At 45.7% G+C, this 14,298-nt stretch overlaps 1 protein-coding gene across 2 annotated transcripts in view; it reads left to right on the forward strand.

Annotated features, from left to right (window-relative positions):
• Positions 1 to 6,199: 6,199 nt before the first annotated feature.
• The window catches only part of SORBS3 (sorbin and SH3 domain containing 3), a 293,967-nt gene continuing 285,868 nt past the window's right edge, over positions 6,200 to 14,298 (forward strand). Inside the window, exon 1 of one of the 2 annotated variants that reach the window (XM_069214033.1) lies at positions 6,200 to 6,268. The gene's annotated coding sequence lies outside the window, so the exon portion shown is untranslated. Of the gene's footprint in view, positions 6,269 to 6,536; positions 6,850 to 14,298 lie in introns of those variants that run through there. The other variant, XM_069214036.1, reaches the window with a different exon arrangement.

Genomic DNA, 14,298 nt, shown 5'->3' on the forward strand with positions numbered 1-14,298 from the left:
TTCTTTGCCTGTTGGGCATCACCTCTCGCACTGCTGCACACTAGCTGGTTCATAAATGTATAGATCTTGCTTGCGTGTTGGCTAAAAGGAGACTAGCTATGTGCTGGAAGTCACCTGTGCCTCCCCCCACCTTGACTGTGGCTCTCAGACTTGTGCACTGACATTTTAGTAGAACAACATGCACTATGTAAAGTTGGACCAGGCCGATTGATGCCATCTACACCTCCAGAATGGCACAAACATTGGGAAAAGGTGGAAGCCAAGTCGGACACCCAGCCACCAAAGACCATTATTAGGTCTTCCTCATCAACAATATCACTTACATAATCCTTGGAATATCTCCTTCACGAAATGAGCTGCCAAGCACAACTGAGTATGATTCTGGTGCGCCCATCACACGCATCATATTCCTATCCCCCATTCTCCTGCACATACGACTCCACCATCAATGCAGTGCGCCTTCATGCCACTCATTATGTTTTGTGTTCTAAAATCCAAGCGTTATCTCAATTGTGCTCCCTAATGTCTTTCATACGTATACTACGCTATTGACACACACCTCATGTTGACGATGTATGCCACTCTGTATACAACTGTTTATTAGCTGTTATGAGTAACGGTATCCTGCATTACTAATCATCAATACTGTACTGCATGAGATGTTTGTGGCCTGTGATGGTTGTTTTGTTTGTTAAAACAATAATATATAAAAAAAACTACTGTGCACCAGGGTTAATGCACTGCATGCTCCGTGCATGAGGAGCACCCAGAGAAAGCAGACTTGCCTAGAACGCAAAGCCATAAGTGACCTGTATTGTGGAGGGGCACCCCAGTTGCTCTGTGGAGTTTCCAATAAGGGTTGAACAAAATTGTACCAGAACATGTATACCATGTCACCATGCAGTTTGCCTGGGGCTTAAGCGACTGGTGATGTCCCTGCTGTGAAGGAAAGTAGTATCTCTGCCAAAGCACAAGGCCTTGATCAAGCTGGAGGTAGCAACTGGCAAGAAGAGGGCAGTGCAAGGGATTTGGCCAGGATGCCACAACTGCCATACCAGAACATCTGTCTGCGGCCAGCCTGAAGTGCTGCCACTGCTGAAGACAAGTGCTGTTGCACACATCTGCCTCACCAGTCGGTAAATCATGTTCTTATCTTATCACATTTACTGTGTATTCAAAGACAGAGGTCAAATGTCAGGCTAGGTCATCCCAGGGAGCTTGGCGTTTACGTTTTTTTTCCCTCTGACTTCAAAGTGATTTATGTGACAGTCATACTGGCTACTGGGGGTAATTCTGAAGTGTGCTTGAAACAAATATTTTAATACAATCAAAACAAATCAATACACTAGGTGATGATATTTCCACACATTATAGTTTGTGCACTGTGTTCTTTTATCAGTAAAACTGTATGTCTGTGCAAATTTAATTGTCATTTTAATTGAAGATGTGTTGTCTCTAATGACAGTGTGCTACCATACCATGCACACTCTACTTTTCCCGACTCTTCTATTCACCACTACACGCCACTGCGTTCTACACTCTACACCACTACACAATCGGTCACTGCATTCTACTCTGCATCATCCCACTCTACACCACTTCACTCTACGCCTCTCTACACTGCATCTCTCAATGCCAATGTATTCTACTCTTTGCCACCCCACTACACTCTTTGCCACTCCACTATATGCCACTCTGCTCTGCAACCGTGCTCTCTATGCCACTGCATTCTACGCCATTCTAATCTGCCACTGCACTCTATCCTGGTCCACTCAACTCTACTGTGCACCACTCCACTTTACTCCACTTCACTGTATTCTGAAACTATGCACTCAACGTCACTCCACTGTACTCTATGCCACTGCTATTGACTCTGCACCACTCCACCGTGTGCCACTCTACACCACTCTACTCTGCCACTGCACTCTACTCTATAGCACTCATTCTTTGCCAATGCACTCTACGCTTTACTAATAAAACAATGCACTATATGGCTCTACACTCTATGCCAATTTACTCTGCACCACTGCACTCTACGCCACTATACTCTACTCTGCAACACACTATATCACTGCACTCTTGTACTCTGTCACTGCACTCTACTCTACTCTGTTCTACCCAGCACCAAGGTACTCTAAACCACTGCTGTCTATACCCCTCTATTCCACTCTATGCCAGTGCACTCTTTGCCACTCTACACCACTGCATTCTACTAGAGTCTGCTTTGCAACAGTGCACTCTCTGCCACTAAACTCTATGCCATTAGACTCTGTGTTCTACGCCACTGCACTCTAACCTGCTTTGCACTTTACACCACTCTAGTCTAGGCTACTCCACTCTACTCCGCACCACTTTACGTCACTACTCTATGCCACTCCACTCTACCCTGCCCCATCCCTATGCTACCATGCACCACCCCACTCTACGTCACTTCACTCTACTCTGAAACAATCTACTCTGTGCTACTGCACTTTGTCACTCTACTCTATGCTGTGCCACTCTACTCTGCACCACACAACTCCAAACCACTGCACTCTACCCAATGTACTCTACAATACTTTACTCAAAACCAATGCACTCTACGCCACTGCACTCTATGGCAGTTACTCTACTCCACTCTACCACACTGCATGCTGTCACTCTACACCATTGCACTTTACGTCACTGCACTCTACGACACTCTATCCTACTGTGTAACACTGTACTGTACACTATTGCTCTCGCCATCACTACTCTTCAACACTCTACGCCACTGCACTCTATGACAGTGGTTCCTAACCTGTGATCAGAGGACTCCTGGGGGTCCGCAAAGCCTACTCTGGGTCCATGCCTGCTTATAATATTAAAAAATATTAACACATTATTAAAGGGTAGATACATTTATTATTTATTTTAAAAGCTAAATGCAATTCTGAACATTTTAAAATGTTCTGTAAATGTGAAGGAATTTGGAATTGGGGGTTAACACTTAAGTTGGTATCCTCAGATTGCTTCTTGGAAGCAGTGCAAGTGCATCAACCAGAAATGTAGTATGGACAACTAGCGACTTCAATTGAATTTAGAAAAGCTCCAACCTTCCCATTAAAGTTTTGATTTTTTGTTGTTGTTATATTTCTTTGTGAATTAAATAAATGGTTAAATATTGTGTATTTGTTTGATTAATGCTTGTTTCTGTATTTTTTGTGTATTTGTGAAGGTCAAATAATCGAAAATGCTTAAGCTGGGGGCCTCCTGCTTCCAGTAATGACTCAGTGGGGGTCCCTGGATTCCAATAGTGATTCGGGAGTCCGGGGGTTCCAGTAACGATTAAGTGGAGGTCAACAAGAATCAAAAGGCTAAGAACCACTGCTCTATGCCATCACACTCTGCACCAATGCACTCTACTATGTACCACTAATCTCTGTCATTACACTGTATGCCACTTTCATCTGCACCACTGCACTCCACGCCACTGCGCTCTGTTACTCTACACCTCTGCACTCTATCCTGCACTATTCCACTTTATCCTGCACTACTTCACTCTACTCAAACAATCTACTCTACGCCACTGCACTCTACGCCACTCTACTCCACCCTGGGCCACTTGAATCTACGCCACTGCAATCTCTGCTGCACCACTCCACTGTACTCTATGCCACACTACTTTAAGACACTGCATTCTATGCCAATCTACTCTGCAAAACTGGACATTACACCACTTCATTCTAAGCCACTCTACAACACTGTACTCCACTTTCTGATGCTCTATGTAACTCCATCTATGCCACTCCATGCCATTTTACTCCACTCTATGCCACACTACTCCACTCTATGCCACACTACTCCACTCTAACAAACCAGTACTCCACTGTATGCCCCTCCACTATTCCATTACACTCTACTGCACTACTCCATGCCACTCCAGTCTATGACAAACTACTCTGTTCTACGTCACTCTACAACACTCTACTCAACACCTTCCGCGTCCCTCCACTCTACACTACTCAACAACACTCTATGCCACTCCCATCTGACACTTTACTCCACCTTACACCACTCAACTCTGACACTCTACTCCACTCTAAGGTCTTCCATTCTACAACACTCTGTTCCCTCTACAACACTCATTGCCACTCCACTCTATACCACTAAATGACACTCTACATCACTCTGCTCAACTCTAAACCACTCCACGGCATCCCACTGTACTCCACAACTCTTTCCTTTAAGACACTAGGTTTTAGCCATGCTGAACTCCTGCCCACCTGGTGCACAACATAGCTGTAACATATTGGCAAAGCTAATAGCTCTTGCTTAGGTGAGACCTAGTGGCTTTGCCTATGATTGTTTCAGAAAGGCAATGTGTGAAGAACTTATCAGCTCTAAAGGGGAGTTGGGTTGGGTATTGAGACATGTAAGGCTGCAATTCAATGCAGTTTCCTTTTTCATACCTTTAGCGCCCTACCATTATAACATTTAGGGCACCACATTGATTTTACTTTTTCAAAAACTGCCCTTTTTAAATGCACCAAACAAATGTATCCCTTTTTAGGGTCGAGCCTGAGTCGCATGCGCATGCGTTTCACTTACGAGACGCTTTAGTAGATAGAAAAGGGCTCAGAGCCCCGTCCATGTCGCGTCAGTGTCTTTCATTGGTTTGTGGGCTTGCCTTTCAAAATCTGCTTGCTTTCATTAGTGGAAGGCACGCATACGTCATGCCTTTTCCGGTGGTTAGCCCTCCTCGAGAGCAGCGACCAAGTACTGAAAACATGCGAGGCTTGCTGTTTTCCTTTCGGTTTTTGGACTACTTTTTATCTTTTTTCGCAGCACGATCTCGCTTGGCAGAAGTCGAGCACTTTGCATGACATCGACCCTGTTACATGCTTCATTGCACTTTTGCCGATAGGTTTCACTATGAGTGAACTGTAGCAACGCGATCGCGCTGTTTTTTTCCATTTAATGTGGCAATAAAAGTTCGGTTGGGAGTTTATAACTGCTAATAGCTGTAACTCGGAGAAATGCGAGACCCTATTGCATTACAAATGCTTGTTTTAAAATGTCACTCATTCATAAGGTCAGCTCATGAATACTGGAAAATGTGCATGTGATTTACATCAATAAAAATAAATGTTCTTTCACGTTTCCATTTGGAATTTTTTTTTTTTTTACTGTACTGGGATAGTTAGGAAGCCTCTTCAGAGACCAGTAAAAATGTAACCATAAACCTCTTGGTCCCGTGTTGTAGTTTACACATGAAAATGTTCACTGTATTTCGTATACATTTACGTATACATAGTACACACTGCTACGATTTTACCTCTACTAAGTCTGTAAATGAAGGACTGTAAAGGAGGGAACGATAAGGTTGTGACAACTGTTCTTTAGAGGAAGTGACATTGATTCACATTGCTTACGCTCGGGCCGGCCTTGGGCATGGGCGAGATTGTTCCAGGACACATAGGTGACCGCGGCTATTGTACACAGGTCTTAAAAATGCAGAAGTGTAAAGGCAGGGAAGGGTATAAATCGAGGTAGGCCTTTAGAAGAGGCGCCAACTTTGGGTTTACCCTGGGCACTACTTGAGCAAAGGCCGGCGCTGCTTAAGCTAATTTTTCTCTCTTATTTGTATTAGGACTTGGTCTATACATTCGGTGTTCAAATGATGTCAGGCTTAGGCTTCCAACATTGGTTGGTTGACACTACAAACAATTAATAAATAAGTTGCTTATTTATTATTCTAAAGTTATGGACGGTGAACTCTTTAATTCTGGGGGTTTCTTTTCCATGGGCTATGAGGCTTGTGAGTAAAGGCATCTGCGGGGTACACGAGTTATCTAGGGTCCCCCCTCATGTTGCTCATATGAATTAGGCCTAAAATAATTGGGTGACCTGACTCCTGGGAAGCTCACATTTGCCCCTTTTCCTACATTTTCCCAATCTCCCTTTTGCTCCTTTCATTTGTCTCCCTGCTCCCTCCTTATTTCACCCTCCTTTACTCTCCTCCCTTTTACTTGACTCCCTTTTCTTCCCGGCTCCCACCACTCGCCGCCTCTCCCCACTCCCCTCCCATTTTGTTAGCCCAGGCCTCGCCCTCCTATTCTCGTGTTGCCGAGCGAGTAAAACATGCGTGACCTTTGTTAGTAACATGCTTTGTGTGATAAATATTTATCTTGGATCCAAGTTCAGGGTTCAGTTCAGCAGCAGAGCACAGGAAGCGAGAGACGGGAAGAAGGCGGGAGGGGGATAAATTCACCTTAGGGCGGAAGAAGATCGGGCCTGCAGCGGGCAGGTAAGTCTAGTGCCACCCCAAGTGCGCAGCCCTACCCGGGGCTCCTCGGGTGGCCGGGGACACTGGAGAGTCTGTGTAGCTTCATGCCCCGCTTGAGCCACCGGTGCGCACAGAGCGCCATGCTGGGTTGGGAACGGCAATGAATCCGTTACCCCCGCCCCACGTTAATGATCAGCTCTCCCCGAAGAGTACGTGCTGTGTTGAGCCAACGCAGACGCGTTTAGGTAGTTCGTTCATTGCTACCTAAACTCTGCAGCCGCAGGGTGACCGGAGTAGACAGCTAGATCCGCGTCTGCGGCGGGAGGACTTCTTTCAATGCCCTGACCTCGCCAAGGCCTTGGTAGATTGCAAACATGTATTTTCTATAGTCCGTGGAAATATATCGTTCTCGCACATGTGCATCCCCTTCTCAGTAGAGGCCGATGAGGAGCGCAATGGGACCTGAAGCACATCAAATCATGTATCCTACCCACCGGCTGGGTACATCTGGGGTGTAGTGAACCCATCATACCCATGGCGTCGGTGCCACTGAACGTGCCACGTCTGCTGCACTGATGAATAAATAGCTAAGCCGCTGCCAGGTATGTGGTAGTCCTTGAAGCCTCTGAATATCTACACCTCTCAGCCTTTAGGGCCGGTGAGAAGTAGGGGAGTGGGTGCTTCTGCACGGCGATCCCGTTGAAATCAATGTGGATGAACATTTTTGGAAGGTGTCTAGGGTGGGTGATCCCTTTGAAGGCCATGATAGGTAGACTTAGGAGGGTGTAGTTAAGTCTAAGAAGGGCGAAGACCCCAAAATGTGTGACGTTGAGGGGTATGGTACATCCCTCTCATGTGTATGCCCTTCTTGCGTTGTTCCACACGCTTGACATATTCTTGTAACGTGGCCATTATTCTCGGACAACGTGTGAAGATTTCTTTCTCGCTGTTATATTTTTCGAACTAAGTTATGCTGCTCCCTTGTGTATAGATTTCTTCCATATGGATTTGCTACTTGTGTATACTTTTTTCAAACAAATTTATCTCCTCCTTCCTCATGAATACCATTCTTGCATATGAATATCCTTCTTGCACACAGATCTCACTCTTGCACATGGATGTCCTCCCAAAGGATCACTTCATGCATAATGCTAACTATTTGGCTGTGGAAACCTCGCGCATCAATATGTTTCTTATGGATGAGTGCACATCTGGCAAATAGAAATCCTCTAACACTAATGTCTTTTTGCACATTGTTATCCTGTCACATGGGTAGCTTTCTTTTGTGAGGGTCTACTTTGTGGTCGTGTGTTCACTCAAACAGCCAGGTCTTGAGTCCTTTCTTGGATTGCCAGACCGATGAGGTGGTCCTAAGGTGCAGAGGAAAGTCATTCCAAGCTTTGTCCGCCAGGTGTGAGAAAGAGTATCCTCTGCAATTGCTTCAGCGGATTTTTTGGGGGGGGGGTGCCTGCGAGGAAGAGGGAGGTGGATCACAGGTGTCTGGTTGGTTGGTTGAAGGTCATGTGTTTGTTGATGTATTCTGAGCCTTCATTGCGCAGGGCTTTGTATGAGTGGATCAACATCTGGAACTAGCATCTCTTGTGGATCGGGAGCGAGTGTAGCTTCTTGAGGTGGAATGTGATGTGGGTTTTCCTGGGGAGGTCGAGGATGAGTCTTGCAGCTAAGTTTTGTATTATTTGTGGTTTCTTCAGGAGATATGCAGTGATTCCTAAGTAGCGTGTGTTCCTGTAGTCCAGCCTGCTGGTGACGAGGGCCTGTGTGACGGTCTTTCTGGTGTTGACTGGGAGCCACCGGAAGATCTTGCGGAGCATGCGTAGGGTGTAGAAGCAGGCAGATGACTGTTTGTTTGTTTACCTGTTTCTTCATTGATAGCTTGCTGTCCAAGGTGATGCCGAGGTAGTAGACATGGTCTGCCGGGACAGGGGATGGGCCGAGTTCAGCAGGCCACCATGCATTGTTCCATGGTGAGGTGTTGCTCCCATAGATGAGGACTTTCGTCTTGTCCGAGTTGAGCTTGAGACATTTGCCCTTCATCCAGTTGGCGGCGTTCATCATACAACTGTGGAAGTTGGCTCTGGTGTTGGATGGGTCTGCTGACAGTGAGAGGATTTGCTGGGTGTTGTCGGCATAGGAGATGATGTTGAGTTTGTGCTATCTGACAGTGTTGGCCAAGAGGGTCATGTACGTGTTGAAGGGGGTGGGACAGGGGAAGATCCTTAAGGGGTTGCCGTAGTTGATCTTCTTGGGTTCTGATGTGGACAGTGGGAGACGGTTCTCTGTGTTCTTCCAGTGAGGTGTGAGGCGATCCATTTGAGGGCACCTCCCTGGATTCCAATGTGATGGAGTCTGTTGATGAAGGTGTGATGGGAGACTGTGTCGAAAGTAGCTGACAGGTCCAGAAGGATGAGGGCAGCTCTTTTGCCATGGTCTAGGAGGGTCCTGATGACGTGTGTGGCTGTGATAATGGTTGTCTCAGTGGTGTGATTATACATACATAATTCTGTTTCTACACACACACACACACACACGCAAATATTGTCACATCAGTTTCCTTCCTGTGCAGATGTATTCTTCCCACATACAGTCACACAAGCACACTTGGCTCATTTGTATATCTTTTTCACACATTTATTTCCTTATCACATAGAGCTATCCTTCTCATTCATTGATATCTTTCTCACACAGTGATATGTCTTTTGTATAGGGATACGTTTCTGCAGATGAATGACCTTCTGGCTCATGCAAATCAATTTTAACCACATGTGAATATGCATCTTAAACATCAGTGTCCATTTTACACATGCCACGCACTGCTGGAAATTCTTCTTACAGATGGAACTCCTTAACACATTTTGATAGCCTTCTAACACATTGCTACCCTTCTCACACTGGATATTGTAAGGAATCCTGTCTGCCTAATTGTGACCTCTAACATTTAGCTTTTTCTGTAGTCAGATTTTTGGATGTCAGTGTGCTTAGCCCTCTTTAAACGCACGTTAGACCTTTTGTTCTTCTACGTACATGGTAATCTTTTAGATTATGTAAGCAAAATACTGTCAGTATGAGTATGACAAACTTTTTGGCCATGTCGAATTCTGTTTTTTCATGTGACGTAGGCGGTACATAATGCAGCCTGCTTCTCTACACAATGTGTAACTAATGCAGTCTTTCTCCTTAAGTCATATCCATGCAACTGTATTGTCTCTAGGCAAACAAGTTATGTATTGGATACCTATGAGCTAGTGCATGAACTATAACCTCTGAATTAAAAAGCTACATTCATAACTTCTTAACACTAGCCTCTTAAAAAAGATAAGGTATATACAATTTGCATTGAAACTCTCAAATTTGTCACAGATTTTTTTTTCATGTTTCTAAATGATGTCTTTAGTGCAGATAATATAGTTACGTAAAATGAGCCTGTCTGGGTCACTCTTGACTGGACAGAATGGCTTTGATTTATATGCAGACAAAACTTCTGGGAAACCGAAGCAGACTTTACACCTTTGGATTTGGCCCAGCCTGGACTGTTCATACTAGCCAACACCGCAAGAATGTGCTTACAGAGACCTGCCCAAACCTCAAACCGAGCACGTGGGAATATTATTGATGTTATGGAAACACGGAAACAAAATGACAAGGAGCTGCTGGTGCCTTTGAGCCTACAGCGTATTGGATGTATATGACGTTAGATGTGACAGTTAAGGGGCCTCAAATCAAGTTTCACTCGACATTGTTGTGAAAGTGGGAGTGCATTTTTTTGTTACAGCTTGAAAGTTTTGACTTTAATGCTTAGAGATGTCGCCAATCAAAACCTATTAATCCGTTCATTGTGTTGTTGAGGGCTGCTGGGGTTTGCAGCAATCCTGGAACTGAAAGACTCTTGCACCCCAAAGATAGGAAAGGGAAAAAACTTGTATTATAGGTCCCCGACTTAGGCCTCGGATCAGTAGGGTGCCCGTCCAGGAGAAACAAGAGACTCCATCTGGATACTCCTAAACGCGGAAATGGCGTTGCTATCCCCGCTCCTTGTGCGTTGGCTCTAGACCAGGGATACTCAAAGTATGGCCCGGGGACTGCATGCGGCCTCCTGACCTTTAATTGCGGCCCCCTCGTGAACAGCAGCTGTTCACTTGACAAAGCAGAAAAAACACAGAAAGCTGTGAAATGGGCATACTTTATTTACACATTAACTAAGTGCTCTAGACAACTAATCTTCAGGAACACATTTAGTTTTAAAGATATCTTGCACTAGACATGTAAGAACAGGATAAACTGTCAGCAGACTTCAAAAAAGTGTTTAAATGCATGGGTGGTTTACCTTACTTTGCGCCCCCGTTGTGCCCACCTTCCATCACCCCCCTAATCTCGGCCTACTGCCATCAGTGCGGCCCTCGGGCATGCCACAGACAGTGTTTTGTGGCTCCTGGGAAAATGTTTGCGAGTACCCGTGCTCTAGACGATAGAGAGGAGGAATGTGTATGATGTCCACTGGTGCGTGTAGGTATTTGCCATTTGGCATCCAGCCCGAAGCATCCTGAAACCCAGTTGCTCTACAGTTTTGACTTACCCCAACATCCGCTGGTCACAGGTGAAGTGCTGAAGCCCCTAGCAGACAGAGGCCGTCCGCCCAACGCACGTGGTGCCAGGGCCGGCTTTAGCGCTGGTGGCGCCCTGTGCAACAGTCTTTTTTGACACCCCCACCCCATGACCACCTCCTCGGATTCCCTAACTACCACCCGGAAAATGTGCCCCTCATCTCTCCATCGCCCCCTTCCACATAATTCATTTGTTTTAATGGCTTATAAAGGCTGCCTTTACTAATCCACTCAGCTATCCACATAAAATATAGTTCTGTTCTTTACAGCAGGCATGTTAACCCTTTGCTACTTTATGGCTAGTCAAAGCTGCTGCTAGACAAAAACTCCCATCTATCCCCCTATCAGGAACATTAATTACGAGAGGTATCTTGACATTTTAATTGCTTCCTGAAGGCTGGACGCACAAGGAACTTTTCAGCAGGTGCTTTCAAAACAAAGTTTCTAAGTTATTACTAAACACAGCGCCCCCTGAGATCAGCGCCCCCCTATCCAGGTCAGCACCCGGTGCTGCGCACCACCTTAAAGCCGGCCAGGGGTGCCACGTGTGACACACAATGTTGTTCACATGGTTACCCGGTGATGTACCGAAGTCACGTGGTAGGGAAGATGAGCTGGAAACACGGCACAGAGCAGGTGTCTAGCTCGTTTTATAAAGCGTTGAACAGAACAGCCAATGCCGATTAAGGGATGTGAAATATGAAAACACATCGGCAGCAGCCTAACCAGGCTTTCTTGGTTCTATCACCTTCCAAAGCTCTGCCCCCTCCTGACAGGGAAATATATTTTTTAAGTTAGAAGACCTGCAGAACTCGTGATGCAAACTATAGACAACCTGTTTCAGAGCTCAAGCCTGCCGCCTCAGCTCAGTGAATCCTCGTTCAACTATCAAGGCTCGTTACTTTGCAATAGCTTGCCAGCCCTATTTATAACTTTGGGGTGCACGGAAACCCACTAGTGAATAATCCTGCTGCACTTCTGCCTTTTAATGGACTTCCAATTTAATCTGAAATAAAAGGTGAAGAATTCTTTACCTCAGTTTGACTCTCTACTGTTATTGGACATTTCTGTTACACATTTAATTAATTTGAACCAAAATGGATAAAGGATAACTACCCCACCTATTGATATTTTCTTCACTTGGCCATTTTCCTTAATTTTCCCCAAATAAATCAAGCTTATTATGCCAAATCAACATTCGTAGATATGGAAAATATATAGGCCCATATTGATACTTTTTTAGCGTTGCATTTGTGTCATCTTTTGACGCAAAAACAGCACAAACTTGCAAAATAAAATGATGCAAATGCGGCGCTAAAAATATATAAATATGGGCCTGTTAGAAATGGGGTTTTTGGTTGGCAGTCAGGTTACCCCCTGTCCAAGCAAAAGCCCTCACTCTAGTCAGGGTAAGTCACACACAATCCAAGATTATCCTGTGCCCACCCTCTGGTATCTTGGCACGAGCAGTCAGGCTTAACTTAGAAGGCAATGTGTAAAGTATTTGTGCAATAAATCATACAATACCACCATATAGCACCACAAAAATACACCACACAGTGTTTAGAAAAATATATAATATTTATCAGGATAATTGTAGGTCAAAAAGAATAAGGTTGCAATGGAAAATTGTTGAAATATCACGGAAAACTGATATAAAGTGTCTTAAGTCTTTAGAATATAAACAAAGTCTCTTTCAAGCACAAGTACCTGGTTGGGAGTGGAAAAATCTCCTCAGAGGGCCACAAGAGAAGAGGTGCGTGGAAAAAGGGTGTGTGCGTCGATTTTTCCCCAGCACACACGGACTTGCGTCGTTATTTTCCACGCGGGGAAGTCGGCGTCGTTTTCTGGCGCGCAGACAGTCTCTTTCTGTGGATCGCGGGGATTACCAGATGTCCCGGGTCTGTGCGTGGATTTTCCTGCTTGTTCTCCGGCTGCACGTCGGTCTGCGGGGATGCGCGTCGAAATTACGATCTCACGGCAGGCGTCGCGTCGATTTCTCCTCTAGACTTCGATCTGCGGGGCTTCGCGTTGAAATTACGATCTCACGGCAGGCGTCGCGTCGATTTCTCCTCTAGAGGTCGGGCAGCGTTGTCCTTGCGAGGCCGTGCGTCGGATCTTTGATCGTCCCAAGAGCGTCGCGTTGATCAGCGTCGGAGTGCAGTGTTTTTCTCGCCGTGAAACAAGCTGTGCCTACGAAATTTTCGGCGCACGGAGCGTCCAAGTAAAAGAGGGAAGTCTTTTTGGTCCTGAGACTTCAAGGAACAGGAGGCAAGCTCTATCCAAGCCCTTGGAGAGCACTTTCACAGCCAGACAAGAGTTCAGCAAGGCAGCAGGGCAACAGCAAGGCAGGTGAGTCCTTTGAGCAGCCAGGCAGTTCTTCTTGGTAGGATGTAGTTTCTGGTTCAAGTTTCTTCTCCAGCAAGTGTCTGATGAGGTAGGGCAGAGGCCCTGTTTTATACCCAAATGTGCCTTTGAAGTGGGGGAGACTTCAAAGAGTGGCTAAGAAGTGCACCAGGTCCCCTTTCAGTTCAATCCTGTCTGCCAGGGTCCCAGTAGGGGGTGTGGCAGTCCTTTGTGTGAGGGCAGGCCCTCCACCCTCCCAGCCCAGGAAGACCCATTCAAAATGCAGTTGTATGCAAGTGAGGCTGAGTACCCTGTGTTTGGGGTGTGTCTGAGTGAATGCACAAGGGGCTGTCAACCAAGCCCAGCCAGACGTGGATTGTAAGGCACAGAAGGATTTAAGTGCAAAGAAATGCTCACTTTCTAAAAGTGGCATTTCTAGAATAGTAATATTAAATCCAACTTCACCAGTCAGTAGGATTTTGTATTACCATTCTGGCCATACTAAATATGACCTTCCTGCTCCTTTCAGATCAGCAGCTGCCACTTCACCAGTGTATGAGGGCAGCCCCAATGTTAGCCTATGAAGGGAGCAGGCCTCACAGTAGTGTGAAAACGAATTTAGGAGTTTTACACTACCAGGACATATAACTACACAGGTACATGTCCTGCCTTTTACCTACACAGCACCCTGCCTTAGGGATTACCTAGGGCACACCTTAAAGGTGACTTATATGTAGAAAAAGGGGAGTTCTAGGCTTGGCAAGAACTTTTAAATGCCAAGTCGAGGTGGCAGTGAAACTGCACACACAGGCCTTGCAATGGCAGGCCTGAGACAAGGAAAAGGGGCTACTTAAGTGGGTGGCACAATCAGTGCTGCTGGCCCACTAGTAGCATTTAATTTACCAGCCCTATGCACATAAAGTGCACCTTACTAGGGACTTATAAGTAAATTAATAGTCCAATCCGGTATGATTCCAGGTTACCATGTTTTAGGGGAGAGAGCATATGCACTTTAGCCCTGGTTAGCAGGGGTAAAGTGCGCAGAGTCTATAAACCAGAAAAAACAGTGTCCAAAAAGTGGAGGGA

The sequence above is a fragment of the Pleurodeles waltl genome, chromosome 11, assembly GCF_031143425.1.
Source record: "Pleurodeles waltl isolate 20211129_DDA chromosome 11, aPleWal1.hap1.20221129, whole genome shotgun sequence".
Classification (NCBI taxonomy): Eukaryota; Metazoa; Chordata; class Amphibia; order Caudata; family Salamandridae; genus Pleurodeles; species Pleurodeles waltl.